The following is a 14883-nucleotide window of genomic DNA, read 5'->3' on the forward strand; positions in this document are numbered from 1 at the left end:
AATTTTTTGCCCTGTCCTGTGTTTTGTCTTTGAAACATTTTTATTAAAATATTAACCAAGTCTGGTCTCCAGAAGTTAATCAGAGATATGTGTTACACCTGCAGACTGAGTTTTGCTGTCTTTCTTAAGTTAAATATAACTTTCCTCTGAGTACAATTCTAGTACTGCTGAGTGTCACTACTGGCACAGCCAACATCAGGAGAAAGTGATGTTGTTTGTACAAACTGTAGAGAGACAGATTATTAAATACCATTTCAGAGGAGTTCTGCATCTGAGGAATATCAGAGCTAGGCTGTGTATGGCGTACATTGCTGAACTTATGTTTTAAATTATCTAAACATGAACAAAACCTGCATAAACAAAACCAAAGGAAAATGGATCTTTGCAGGTAATAACATCAGGAATGGGTAGAGGCAATGGACTGTATTAATATCGTAATTTTAATTTGAAGTTCTAGTCTGATTGCAAATCATTGCTCACTTTAGTACTTTAATGTCTCTGTACATGAAATGTGTCGATTTCCAGGATGCTCAACAAATAAATCATATTTATTCTCAGAAGTATAGAATGTACATTATTGGAATGTTTCATTTTGCTTTGTTATCAACTTTGCCATAGAATAAAAGAAATTCAATTTCAGATTGTATCCAAAACAGAAATTATTGATACTTTATCTGCTGTTGTTGTGACAATTAAAGACCTTTCCATATTTCAAACCTGAAATCTTAAATTTGATACATTGCCTCTCAGACATTTAATAAAACAGAAATCCTCAACAAACTTTAGGTTGAAAAATTACATCATGAACCTCATCTCATTAACTTTTTTCCATGCTCCATTTGTAACTGATCACTTTGTGGATGTGCACATCCAAACATTGTAAATCAAATTTCATACCTGCAGAAAGCACTGAAAGAAATGGCTTTATGCTGGTGTAAAAATCCAGCAGTGAGCTGGGCTCTGGCCCTGCTTATTTTGTTCTCTTGGGAAATAAGAAAGGAAGACAAAGACAAGTAAAACATCAAGAAGAAGATCAAATGTGAGACAACATAAATGGCCTGAAATTGATTCCTTTTACTTTGGTGACATTTCATTAACTTCAGGGAAGTTTTGGAGGATTTTTATAGAGAGGCAAGCGAGAAGAGAATAGGGAGAAAAGAAAGAAAGACTTTTCTTGCAGACCCAAATAGCCTGGTTGCTCAGCTGTGATTTTATATCGGGAAGAGCAATACACTGCTTCGGGCTGTCCAAAATAACCGTCTCTTATCTCTTTATTCACATGTGACTTTGCAGGTCGTTTGTATCAGGACTTTCTGGGAGAGATCCCAGCCATGCAGCAGCCCAGAAAAAAAAGCCTCGTGCACAAAAATGCTAATCACATCTCTGGTATTTTGAAATGAAAGTTCTCTTCAGCTTCTTTACTAGTAACAATAACAGACTGTGACTACTTGGTTATTCAGAAACGTTCCAGGAAGATGGTTCATACAAGGATGTGTTTTCTATCTGTTTGTGACTATTTTTTTTAATTACTTCAACCAGAACAAAATGTACATACCTACAACCACAGGGAAGTGGAGCTTCTTAATTAGGATTAAGAGATAAATAGTAGCCTGTATTTGGAATATCCCCAGTTCCAAATATTCAGTGCAGGAAAATGAACATTAAAACACTTTCTGACTTGAAAGTCAGACTGAGAGCAGAATTAGGTTAAAACTTCCTGTTATTTATATCATTGCACTGTTTAGTTGTGATGGTTCATCCTCCACACACACACCACAGGCCACACTGTGATCTCAGAAATGTTCTCTATGCCTTGGCCTTGAGTATTTCACAGAAATCAAGGGAAATTTTTCCCAGGTAACTTGTACAGACTCTTTCTGTCTGTGTGCATATGCTGTATCAAACGTGCTGGGGACACTGCTTCCTTAAGTAGTTTATAAGTAGGTTACTGTTATAGTATATTATATATCATATATCATATATATGGATCACCATACATGGATCCAAGTCAAATTGCTAAGTTAATAAGTTAAGTTAAATTGTTAAGTGTTAAGTTGCAAGTTAAATGCTGTTGAGTCATAAGTTAAGTCTAAGTGTTGTATCCCTTTTGGTCCTTATCCTTCTGTCCTTTCTTCTCACCTACCCCACCAGCCTTCACGTAGATGGTCTTGTGTTTATTTTGGTTCAGACTGATATTGAATTTAGATTTTTGTGTGGTTTTTTTCCTCAATATGTTTCAACTGCCTAGGAAGTAGTAGAGTGAACCTTGCAAGAAACTGCTGTGTTGTTGCCTTTGTATTCAATCTCCTTTCACTGATACCTTTGCTGGGGATTTTTTGAGTGACCTTAAAACTCTCATTTCATGACGTTAGTACTTCTCCTGATTTAGGCAAAACATACAAATTTTGTGGAGGGACTCAGCTTTCAGATTCTGATACATCTAAATGTAGATGTCTGCACGTGAGAGTCTGGAGTTGCTGCAAACCAGTCAGATGGAGCTGTGCCAAACAGAGCAGGAGATCTGTGGCATCTCCTCAAGTTTGGAGGGTGTGACATATGACCAGTGAAAAACACACATCCTCTGGACTTGTAGTTGCAGGTCATTTTGGGTGTCCTAGATTGCCCCAAATAACACCAGATTGGTTTTGGCAAATGAACTGAATTCACATGGTAGCCTTAAAGAAGTGAAAAAACTTACAGGATAAAGAAATGGTGAGTAGACACCTCCACCAAATAGTTCCTAAAGATCTTTTCAGGTTCAGTGTGAGTCCTGGATCCTACTTTTACTTAACAAATCAGCACCATGGCAGTCAAGAGAGCTACCTTGCTGTAGCAAATGTAGAATTACTCTGTGACTGTAAAACAGTTTATAACAAAGCATGAAATGTCCCAGAGAGGCTGTGGACACATCATCCTGGGAAGTGTTCAAGGCCAGGATGGACAAGGCTTGGAGCAACCTGGTCTAGTGGAAGGTGTTCCTGCCTGTGTCAGTGGATTGGAACTTCATGATGAACTTATTACTGGAACTTCATTATAAACTTCAGATGGTCTTTAAGGTCTCTTCCAGCCCAAATCATGCTGTGATTCTATGATTCTATCACTGGGCCTAGAGAAAAAAAAAATATATCCTATAACTCAGGCTTTGTACTGAATTCAAGAACTTGCCTGATTTCAACACTTCCATACAGCTGGTGCTCTTGTTGTTCAGAATATGTCAATTTTATTTTCTTTTAAAAAAAAAAAAAAATTAAAAAACTTGATGACAGTCAGTCAGCACCAGTATGAAAGTGAGTTTTATAGCCAGATAAAATCCATGAAAATCTGTGTTCCTTACAGAGACATTGAGGCAGCTGCTGGTGCAAACAGCAGTACCCCAAGGTGTGCTTATGTTATTTTGTGAGTGATGCCTTCTGTGAAGGGTGGTTGAGCACGAAGCTGCCAGATGCTCTCTGTGACTTGCATATTTGTAAGGTCGTTTGTGCACCCTGATGGCTGAGGTGTAAATGATAAAATTATGGAACAAAGAAAAAAAATCTTTACGAGGCCCAAGTTTTGCCTCGTGACTGCAACGATGCAGCATTTGATCAACTTTTAATGTGACTAAGTTTAATTCAGAAGAAACATAACTGTGCCCTGATTCCAACCTGTTGTTGGCTTCTGATGATGCAGTTTTCTCTTTCATACTTTTAAAAGCTGAAATGGTGAAGCAAATGTGCTTATGTGTATTTACTGATCTCTACTTCTACTAGAGTTCTTGATATGTTTGGTTTGTCAGATGAGTGCCATGTGGAAAGGACCAAATTCTTCTCAGCCTTTGCTAAAATGCAAATGTGAAGTTATCCATCATTGTGGTGTTATCTAGAGACCTGGACAAATGTTTCATCCCTTCTGCTGTTCTCCTGTCAGGCTGAAGGGGAAGGTCTTCTGGGTTAAATCCACAGTCAAAATGACTGAGGTGAAATGAAACACTGAGGTGGAGATGTTCAGAGCAAACATTCCTATTCAAGGAATACTCTAAATGTAATAATTCAAATGTATGGAATATGTTGATCATTCATCTGGAGACAGAGCTGAATTCACTCCTGGTGGAATTTGGAGATGACCCAAGAATTTGTGTTCTATTAAATAAAAAAAGGGGTGCACCAATCACACGAAGAATTTAGTTTTACTTGATAATTTTGGATCTCTCAGACACAGTATGTATCAGTACAGTTAAATAAAACATTAGAGATTGTGTAGGAATGAATGCCAGTCATGCAGAATGTGTGCTGGGAGGTACAAGGATTTAAGAGTTACAGTAGTCAAGAAAATCAAGCTTTTAGTGCAACAGTGTGACTGTGATTCCTGATGTACAAAGTAGGGATTAATTCTTTAAAAATGAAGGTTAACAGTAGGTTTCCTGTGGCATCTGTGAGCACAGTATTGGAATAATGTATACTCTGTGAGTGCCCAGTGATTTTAGTAGAATATTAAAATGATGAAACATGAGCAGACAGGAGACAAAAATAAAGGGGTTTGAAGACATGAGAAATGCCATAGACTGAAAAATATTTGTTTTTTCACAAGGAGATTGAGAGGTGACTTCATTAGAGCACATAAATACTCTCACTGAAGAAAATGCCAAGTGCTAAAGGACCTTTAATCATGTATAATTGTTGAAATTTAGAAATAGATTAATCAAAATTCAAAACAAAGCACAAATCCTTAACATGGAGAATAATTGCAGCAAACTACAAAAACTGTGCCAACTTCTCAGTCTCCTGAAATCCTCAAAATCGTTCAAGTGTATGGAATAAAAAGTGACTGCTGTCAGTCAGAAGATAATTTGATGACATTAAGTGGTCTGTGGCATATTGGAATCTCACTGGGTCATCTCTAGAAACTTTTAGAGCTATGAAAATAATTTGTGTAGGCTTTCTGTGGATACTACAAAGTAGAGGAATCAGGAATTTCAAACAAGGAACCATCGTTTGCTGAAAAATATGGATGATGTCAGGATGAACCTCAGAGAAAATTGGTACTATAATCAAAGTCTGAGGCCAGCTGAAACAAGCACTCAGATCCCAAAGAATACCAAAGCAGCTTTGAACTTGATCCTAAAGCCAAATTGCTGCTCTATGAGTATTGGAAAACACTGATGAATGCTCACACACGTGTTGTGACCCTGCCAGTTCCTTTGCTTTCTTTGTACATATCACTTCTATCAATCTTAATTTGACTTTCTTTCAGGAGCAAAGACAAGCTCAAGAATCCAGAGTAGCTGGTCCTTTGAGACTTAGATAACATTTGTTTAGCTTTATGTCATGCATCTATAATAATATCAGGGGGAAGAATACACCTTGCGTGTCCAAACACACTAATCTGTTAGTGCATATGAGAATAAAATACTCCCTTGGAGGACTAAGTTCAAAAAGAAAATGAATGAAAACCATTTTGAATATTAAGCATGAAAATTATATTAAATAGGGCATTGCAAAATATATCAGGAAACTGAAAGCTGAAGCTCTCATGGGATGGTTTGTTTACCATGTTTCCAGCCCAGTTTATGGATCAGATCGTTATGGGCAGGTTCAACCAGGCACAAATGTTTTTGCATGCTTTCATCACTAGACCTTCAAACCTTCTCAGATTCACTGGTATCATTAATCATAGTTAGTGATAAGCAAACATGAAAAGCTACAGCCCACTCATTCTGTGAGTGTATTCAGATATGCATTCAGATTAAATTTTGGTTAATTTACCCGTATTTTTATAGTTTATGAGTACTTATTTATGAATTGTAAAACATAGCACAGTGAGGAGATGTTAATGCAGTCTTTCCAAGTCTTTCCAAAGCAAACACACCACTTAGGCAAATATTTGGCTAGAGCTTCATAATATTTTATGCTTGCAATTAGCTTTGGGGTCATTTTCCATAACAGTGGGACTCTCATTTGTCAAATCTTCCTCTATCATTAAACCTTTTCTGTTACATTTACAGAATCTAAAACCAGAATGGCATTTTATTCAGTGATGGCTTTATTAATACCCTAAAATCTTCTGCTTAATCTTGTAATATCACTTCAAAAGCCTTCTAATCTCGGAAACTTTAGCCCATGGAACTGATCATGTTTTTGGATAAACCTATGAAATGGTTAATTAACCTTCTTCTTAAAATGCACAACTCCTTCCTCATGTAAATTTGTCTGCCTTTGGACCCCAGAGATAACATTTGTTTGTTCAGTGATTTCTATTGTCAATATAGACATTTCCCCTTCATCCATATGGTGCATATCCATAAAACGTGATCAGACTGAGATCACTTGGCTTCCCTGAAGGATATTTATGAGTAGATGATAATCTTGCATATGACAGGGAAATTGTAAGGCTTGGGTCTTGTCTTCAGGGAAACTTCTTTGGTTTTCTACATAGTTGCTTCTGTAGTAATACTGTTCACTGTGTTACCCAAGGTAATGATGATTTTTGATGATGCTTAAATTTTGCTTTAAAAATTCCTTGCTTTGTAAGCTTTCCTGTATACAGTTGATGGCATTTCTTATCAACCATAAAGAGGAAAAGAGAAAAGAACTCAACTTTCAAGCTTTAGACATTCTTTTCTCTTGTCCATTTATTTGAGAGTAAAGTAGTCTGAAGCAGACATTGCTCTAAGTATGGTACCATATTCCAAATGCTACCTACATTTCTAATTAACCCTGGTTATATTCTTCTTTTGCAGATTCATCCCATATTACCACCAGAAAGCTCAAAACCTATTAGTGTCGTGCCTCTAGTCAATAAATCTTTGCAAGGTTTTGGGTGCAAAAAGCTGAGGCCTTAACTTCTCAACTTTCTTAATTATTTTTTTGGCAAACACATTCCTAGTTCTTAGGTAAACTGCCCAAAGTTAGTGGAACCCTATGTTTTATGTGCTTTAGACATTCACAGGAATATGAGTATAAACATAATTTTGACCTTGTTTATGTTGCACATGTTTCTATTAGTAAAGAAGTTCAACTGGAGTATAGTAAGAGAAATAACAAGGATTTTTGCTTATGGTTTCACTGCATTGCCTTAATTAGAGGAACTCAACAAGCAGACAAAAACAAACAAACAAACAAACAAATCAAAAAATTAATCAAAGCAGCAAAGATTTCAGATCAGAAGAAAACTTTAAGTTTGTGGATCCCCCAAGCTAAAGCATGTCCAAGTCAGCACAGCCCTTGCCTGTAACCCTTATATTGCTTTTAGATCATTTAAACCGTGAATTTTTTCTAAATAGAAAAGTTTCTCTCTATGAAATCCACAAACTCTAAGACTAATCTCAATTTAGCTGCCAACTGAATAAACACAAAGTAATTAATCATAAACATTTTTAAAGTACTTCATCCTTGTTTCCACACTGAGCTAACCTAACCCTGCACAGTGGACTAGATTTTTTTTTACTTTAGAAATATCACTGAGAAGACATATTGTGTTCAGACTCTTATTTTCCTTTATTGCCCATAATCTTAAAATGTATGCCTTGATTCCCAATTGCTCCTCTTATTGGGCAATGAAGGCCAAGAACAGTTTCTCAGCTCCCACTTGTCTGGCCAGATCCCACCTTGCCATGTACCAAAGTAGTTAATAATTTATCCAGTACCTATTTACAGACAGAAATACTATTCCTGTAATACCTAACTGCAAGATATATTTAATTCTAGGATTGAAAATCATGTTGGTGAATGATTTTGTGTAAATGCAGAATAAATTTGCATTGTTACATTTATTCCTTTCCTACCAAAATAGAAGGAAAGAGTAAAGCAGAACAAATAAAAATTAATAGCTTATAATTCCACTAATGGATATTTACAAACTGCAGGATTATGCAATTTCTCACAGGAAGATTATTGTTCTTTTTCTAATTCAAATAAAAGAGAAGAAGGCACTTGCTTTAAGCTGTGTAAAAGAAGTATCTTACTAATGCCTAAGCCATGAATTTCGGTTCTGTTTTTTTGCTACAATATTTATTACATATGCTTATTGCATCTTTATGTAATCCCTTTCCTTTCATGTAGCAAAGACTTTGCTAACTACTTAGATTTTGTTATTTATATATTTGAAAAAATTAGAGAATATCTAAGCAATCATTTATGCTTTCTGACAGAAGAGATAGGAAAAATTTAAGGAAAAAATAATTTGATCTCAGTTCATACTGGATATCTCTTCACCTGCTCCCAGAGTCAGAAAAATGAAGATAGGAGTAGGAGAACATCTACTATATGGGTTGAATATCAGGGTCAGTGTTCTAGAAAAGCAAGAGCAAATATATTGTTGGGGACAATCTCATTCCCTGGAGGTAGGGGCAAGATTTTAACTTTTGTACATATTTCTTCAGCTTGTCTCTTTTATGCTTTTGGCAATGCAATTGCAGCCACTCCAACCACTAAGTCAGCTTTGATAGAAACACTCACAGTTTTGCAAATGTAGTGAAATAATTATCCACATTTGAAGATTGTAAAAATATGGGTACCCTCATGTGATTATTACCACTACTTCACTATGCTCCTGATTTTCACACATAGAAAGTTTCTTTAGTGTGTCATATATATATTTTTTATTATTATTTTTATAGTAAAATGTTTAAACTTGAGGTGTTATTGTCAATAGGTTCTGCTAAAATGTCCAACACCAGTCTGACAAATAAAATTAACAAGTAAAGTTGTAGTTTTCTAACATAATCCACATTCATCTTCTCACACTGTGAAGATGTTTCCCAAAGTTCCTCCTAAATAAAATCATATATTATTATTGTTATTGTTGTTGTTATTCACTTTGTTCCTACTTCTTTGTACCTTGACAAAGGTTTAGCATTACCCAAGAGCCACCAACCTGTGAAGCAGGATGTAATAACCATCACCAATTACAACTTGAGGGTGACTTTATATGAAATTAATTGGTCATTTCTGATCAATGTCTGATAGATCCAAATCATCAAGAAACAGACTGAATGCAGGCAGAAAACTCATCCTCCCTTGAACAGATTGAATGTCCAGTGATGGAGAGAAACTTGCACTCTTCAGGTCTCAGCATCTTTCTCACAGCCAACCTCTTCAGAACTGTCAGTCTGGAAGCTCCAACCAGAATTTAACTCGCTTAGAAGAAATACATAAAACTCATTTTTAATTCCTTATCCTTCATTTCAGCAATGAGCTTTTACACTGCCGCACTCTGGTGAGATTACTTCTTTTTTTATTCTAATATCTCCCTTCCCCACTGCCAGTTTCGTTTCTCCATAGTGCCTTGGGTGAGCTGTTTTCATCTACAGTGTCCTTAAGGACATTAGTTTGCAAAAGGCTCCTTGCAAGACAGAATTATACAGACAAAAAGAAGTCAGAAGCACTTACAGGAAAAGAGAGATTATACTGGATGTCTTCATCCTGACACTTATATGGAGCATGACATTCTTAAAATATTAGTAGAACATTGGACACCAAGAAAATAACGAAATAAAAAAATAATGAAAAAAAAAAAAGATGTGTAGATGCATAAAGGAAGATTAAAACCCAGAAATGACAGGGTGGTTTAGGAGAAAAGATCTAGTAAGGCAGTAATACTATCACATGGAGAAAGCAGTATTGTGCTTTATAACAGATGAAAGCTTCTGCCTATCCTATGAAAGAGATAAAAAAAGAAAAGCAATAAATACTGGATAATCCAAACTCATTGTTCAAGCCATACATTGCTCATTCCCTGGCAGCAGCCCAAGGATAAACATCAGTGGTATGTATGTAAAGGCTGCTTTCATAAATACTTTAAAAATACTCTTCTGTGTCAGAGCAGTAAATAATGCCATTTATTAAAAGAGATAGAATATTTGAATTAAGGTCACTTGCTAACACAAAGAATAGAGGCATCAATCTAAACCTGCTCAACCTTGGCATCAGCAGATTCTGGTTTTTACCACTCAAAGAAACATTGACTGAAATATGTAAAGAGAAAACAGTTCAAGCCTGTGACCCTCTCATGAGCTGCTGCTTCTGGTTCAAGAATAGTTTACAAGGACAACAAAGAAACAAAGTAAAACAAAAAATCTTCCCCAAAATCAGCAGTTCCACATTTGGCTCTCATCTGCGTATGGGGAATATTAAAAACTTCTTTTTCTCAGTGAAACATAAATTTCTTACCAGATATATAAGTAAATTAAGCATAATGTATTGTTTGTCTTTTGTGGCACTCAAGCTGAATGCAGCAGCTTTGAAAGTGTTTTACCCTTGGTGTAAATGTATACAGCCTTGTACATGGAGAAACCTACCACTGGTAGGGTTAAGTTGCCCAATTTTTGATTGAAACTGTGGGATTTCTTTAGTATTGACTAGTAACTCAGTGCAAAAGTAGAGAAAATGTAAGAAAGAATAAACACCAAAATAAATATTTTACTTGTTTCATGTGAATTTTCTTCCATGCATAACTTCACAGGCTGCAAATGAAAATGCTGCATGCTGAGATTATTCCAATGTTCAAATGGAAGAGTAGCAGAAGGTCTTCAGAGGAAGAGAATTTCACCAGCTAACCAGTCTTTGAGAAAAACAAACAAACAATTTTTTAAAACTGATTCTACTGGAATTATGTTCACATTTCTTAATTTTAATTACTGCAGATGATGTTCACCATCTTTATGAATGTCTCTGCCTCCCAAACCTACCCTACAAGGTTGTTACCCTCTTGGAATCAAAAATTACATCCTCTAAGGTTTGTGTATCAGCATCCCCACCACTAAATGTCAGTTGCTATTTTTGGTGTCATGGAACAGTAACCCTACAGAAAGTTGTAGTCCTTACCACAGGTCCTTAATTTAACTACTGATGATTAAAATACCTTCAATAAAATTTACCCCTCTGCTGTTGCTGTATTAATTATAGGGGGCTAAGGGGGAAAAATGAACAGTTGTTCTCATTACTAAAACCAAATAATCACAGAATCAATTAGGTTGGAAAATACCTCTGACATCATCGAGTCCATCCTATGACTGAACATCGGCCCTGGATGTGAGTTGAGCAAGTTCCACATCCAGTCTTTCCATAACATCTCTGAGTATGGTGACTCCACCACCTCCCTGGGCAGTCCATTCCAGTGTCTAATCACTCCTTCTGTGAAGGAAGAAATTCCTTCTAATGTCCTACCAAAACCTTCCCTGGCACAGCTTAAGACTGTGTCCTATTGTCCCACTGCTGGATGCCAGGTAGAAGTGCCAGAACTCCACCTGGCTACAAACTCCTTTCAGGGAGTTGTAGAGAGCAATAAGGTCCCCCCTGAGCCTTCTCTTCTCCAGGTTAAACAACCTCATAAGCAAAATATACAAGAAAAAAAAATTAAAATATTTGTTTCATAACAGGGCACTGTATCTATGAACAGACCTTTAAGAGTTATTCCATGTCTATTTTTTTCCTTCCTCATCAGAATGATCCCTGCATCAAGCTCATAACACCTGGTAAGTCTACTGATGTGCTTCTTTTAGAAAATGACTGATTCCAAAATGTCAAGGGATGAAATACCCACTGTCCTTCTAAGTATAATGTTCCAATGCTTAATTACATTCATCCTTAAAAATGTTTCCCTTCTTTCTGTTCTGAATATTCTACCTTCAGCTTCCAGCCATAGTGTCTCATTACACCTTTTTCTTTGTTAGATCAAAGAGGTCTCTTCCCTCAGAAATCTTTCTGTGTTAATACTGATCATCCATAATTCTTTAAGTTGGATTTTGATGTTATTGAAGCTGATTTGAGTTTTCGTAATTTTTTTTTTTTTTGTTCTTACACTTAATGAATGCAGGAATGTTAAGTTGAAATGCCTGACATATCTCATATTGCTTTATTTTAGTCTCTGCACCTGTTTGACAACCTAAATGACTGTTGATAGTTTGGAGGATTTCTAAGGGTCCTTGTCAGTACAGTTGTTTTTCTAAAATGCTTTTCCAAAACCTGCAAGACCCTGGAAACTTTCTTTTTATTGCCATAGCAAATGATCTGGTCATGGGATAATGTTTAAAATCCCCCTTTTTCTGCCTGAAGTGATATTAAACTCTGGGAAAGGGATGCACTTCAGGAATAAAGGTCAATCCTTAAGACTTGGTATGTAACAGGATACGGAAAATAGCTGAGAGTTATATTATGAAATTCAGCTGGTCAGATAATTTTCAGAAACTCCTTTGAGGCAACCTCACGCTGACCCACTTTTTCGCTGTCATTTCCTCAATATGAATTGATAACACATCCTCGCCCTTGCAGAATTACCATATTGACAGAGGAAATTTAACTCCCTGCATGATTAATGGCCGAGGCAGCGCTCTATCAGACACGCAGCACGCACTGGGATATTCGGTGCGTCTGACAGCCCAAGAGTGATGATCCTTCAGATGGGTGGAAAGCAGAGCGTGACGAAATCGCGGTTGCCGATGCCTCCTGCTGCATCCGTAAACCGGAGTGACGGGGCTCCTGACCTCGTCACTTACACCAGGGCAGATCATTCGTATAAACAAGTTATTCAGGTGCTTTAATGCACTTTGTGGTTGATTAATAAGGCTTCCCTTCACCTCTTGCACACCAGGTGTTAGAAGAGCGCTTGAGAAGGGAGGGAAAGCAGAGGATGGCCTTGCGGGTGGAGCGACGGGCTGGAAATTTTGGTTCTTTGCAGAGCTTTCCTACAGACCTTTAGTTCTAAACTGGGAAAATGGCATTTTTGCTAAGCTTTCTCCTTAAGGAAGTGTCATGCATGAATATGCCTGCAGGTACCACAGAAATACTCCAGAAGTGCCAATTTCATGGCAGGCTTTTTGTAAGCGATGGTGTGAGCCTCGTGCCGAGCAGCACATCAGCCTCATTTTTAAACCAGTTCAGCTGGTATTTTCTCTTCTAACTACAGATGCCTGTTCTCCTAGCAAACCATTAAATAGCTTTCATCATACTTTAGGTAATTTTTCTCCTTTCTTTGACTTATTTTGGAATTGGAAAACATGGGAGAAAACAGAGCAGTTTCTGTTACAGCCAGAGCTGATCTGGAACGTTTTACTGTGCATTCATAGGGAAATGAGGATTCATGATAAAGGCAGTGTTTTATTGAAGCAATGATTTAAACTAATGTTTTCCAAAATAGCAACTTGTTCTATGCCCATCTGTTTAACTTGTAAGGAATGGATTTTCAAAGGTCATTCCAGGTATCCTAGGATTTCAAGTTGTCATCTGTTTCTGAAGTATAAGGCAGGGAAGTGATTCCAAAGCAGGGTTGTATGATTTCTAGGTTATTCCCATGGTGCAGGGAAGTCTTTAACTCCAGGGGACTCTATCTAAGCCTGTTATAGAGCCATGGTGTGCCTGGCAGGATGTGCCTATTCCTTTTCCTGAAAATAACAACCCCCTGACTTGATTTTACTTTGCTAAAGAAACTTTTAGGTTTTGTTTGCCTTGGGTTTGGGGTTTATTTTAGAAATTTTGAGTCTATGTTTCAATTTAGAGCAAATCTACTTAAATAATTCTTGGTTATTTCTACTGAAATGCAGCATTAATGAGGTAGATAAGATTCTTTATTCATTTCACAGTCTTTATTTCTGTCCTTTTCTTTAGTCTTAGATTTCAGAAAGTCTGGTTAATTCTCTTGTTTTGTCTTTCCTATGGTTTCTTGGCACCATTCAAAGTCAAAAGAGGACATTGCTGAACAAAACAATAAAATCTGTTTTTAAACTACAGTTTCAGCTAGAGAGAGAGAGAGAGCTTAGAAAACTGTCAGGATACCTGTTCTTGTTAATTTAAAAATTAGATCCCTTACCTATACAATCCAGGGCATTTAGGGAGGTTTTTTGGACCCACATTTCTTAAAAGAGCTGTAAGAACAAGTAGAATGTATTCTGCAATCATGTAGTAAGCATTGTTTTACATATTTTTTTCAGTTTTATTTAATTTCATATTTTGCTTAACTTGTTTGTGCATTAGCAATTATATCAAAGCAAGAGTGAAGCACTTTGGTGTTTTTGCCTTCTTCACAACAGCTGAATTATATGTGAAGAAATATGGCTCTGCAAATTAGGCTCCCCCAACTTATCCAGGCTTTCATATCGTCCTTAGTAGTTTACTGTTCCTTCCACAAACCATACAATGTGCTAAATGTCCCCCAGCAAAGTTCTCACTCCACCCCCCTCACTTGACAGAAGCCTTACGATTAACCAATGAACCAAACTAACTGGAATTTATTCAGTACTTCACAGAAATGCAAGAGGAGGAAAAAACAGATGGTCCTCTTGGTTGAAAGAACAAAAATGACTTCTGGGAAAGGCTGTCCATTTAGTGCTCCACTTCTCCCTATCCAAGTCTGTACATATTTCCCCTCTGGGACAAAGCAAAGCTCTCTTTCCTCCTAAGAGCATGAGGTATCTTGTGTCTACAGTTAACGGGCTCACAAATATCTTACTAACTGTGGTGGCTGGTAGAGCAGTGAAAATCAGAAGTATTGTCTTTTAGTCCTTTGGTCCATCTCTGGATGGCAGGGAAACAGAGGAAGAGGAACTAAGCAGTGTTGGGCTGCTCAGTGTTGCACTGAATCGCTGCTGTCTTTGCTGCAACACATCCTCCTGCCCTGGGAGATTGAGTGATTGGTGTGTGGTGAGCACTGGGCAGGACTGACCCATAGTTACCTTGTTTTCCTGCTCCCAGATTTTTTTTCTGTCTGGCTGTTTGCACAACCTGTGCCTGACACTGCGCTAAACGTCGTCCTTCAGTGTTCTGCACAAATACTCAGCTGTGTATTAAGCTCTTGGAGACTTATGTATTGATCTTCACATCATCACGAGTGTTTTATCCAGCAGTAACATCGTCTGATTAGCGGTGCTCTTTGTCTTCTCTGATAGTTCTGTTTCCTCGCTCTGTGGTGGCTGAA

At 37.1% G+C, this 14883-nt stretch overlaps 1 long non-coding RNA gene across 1 annotated transcript in view; it reads right to left on the minus strand.

The window, feature by feature from the left end:
* Nucleotides 1-14588, minus strand: part of LOC126652143 (uncharacterized) — a 35686-nt gene extending 21098 nt beyond the window's left edge. The window contains exons 1-2 of the long non-coding RNA XR_007631889.1: nucleotides 14419-14588; nucleotides 13780-13834 (exon numbers count right to left, since the gene is read on the minus strand). This is a non-coding gene — a long non-coding RNA (uncharacterized LOC126652143). The remainder of the gene's footprint in view (nucleotides 1-13779; nucleotides 13835-14418) is intronic.
* Between the last annotated feature and the right edge of the window lie 295 nt (nucleotides 14589-14883).

The sequence above is a fragment of the Myiozetetes cayanensis genome, unplaced genomic scaffold, assembly GCF_022539395.1.
Source record: "Myiozetetes cayanensis isolate MyiCay16 unplaced genomic scaffold, myiCay2020 scf7, whole genome shotgun sequence".
NCBI lineage: Eukaryota > Metazoa > Chordata > Aves > Passeriformes > Tyrannidae > Myiozetetes > Myiozetetes cayanensis.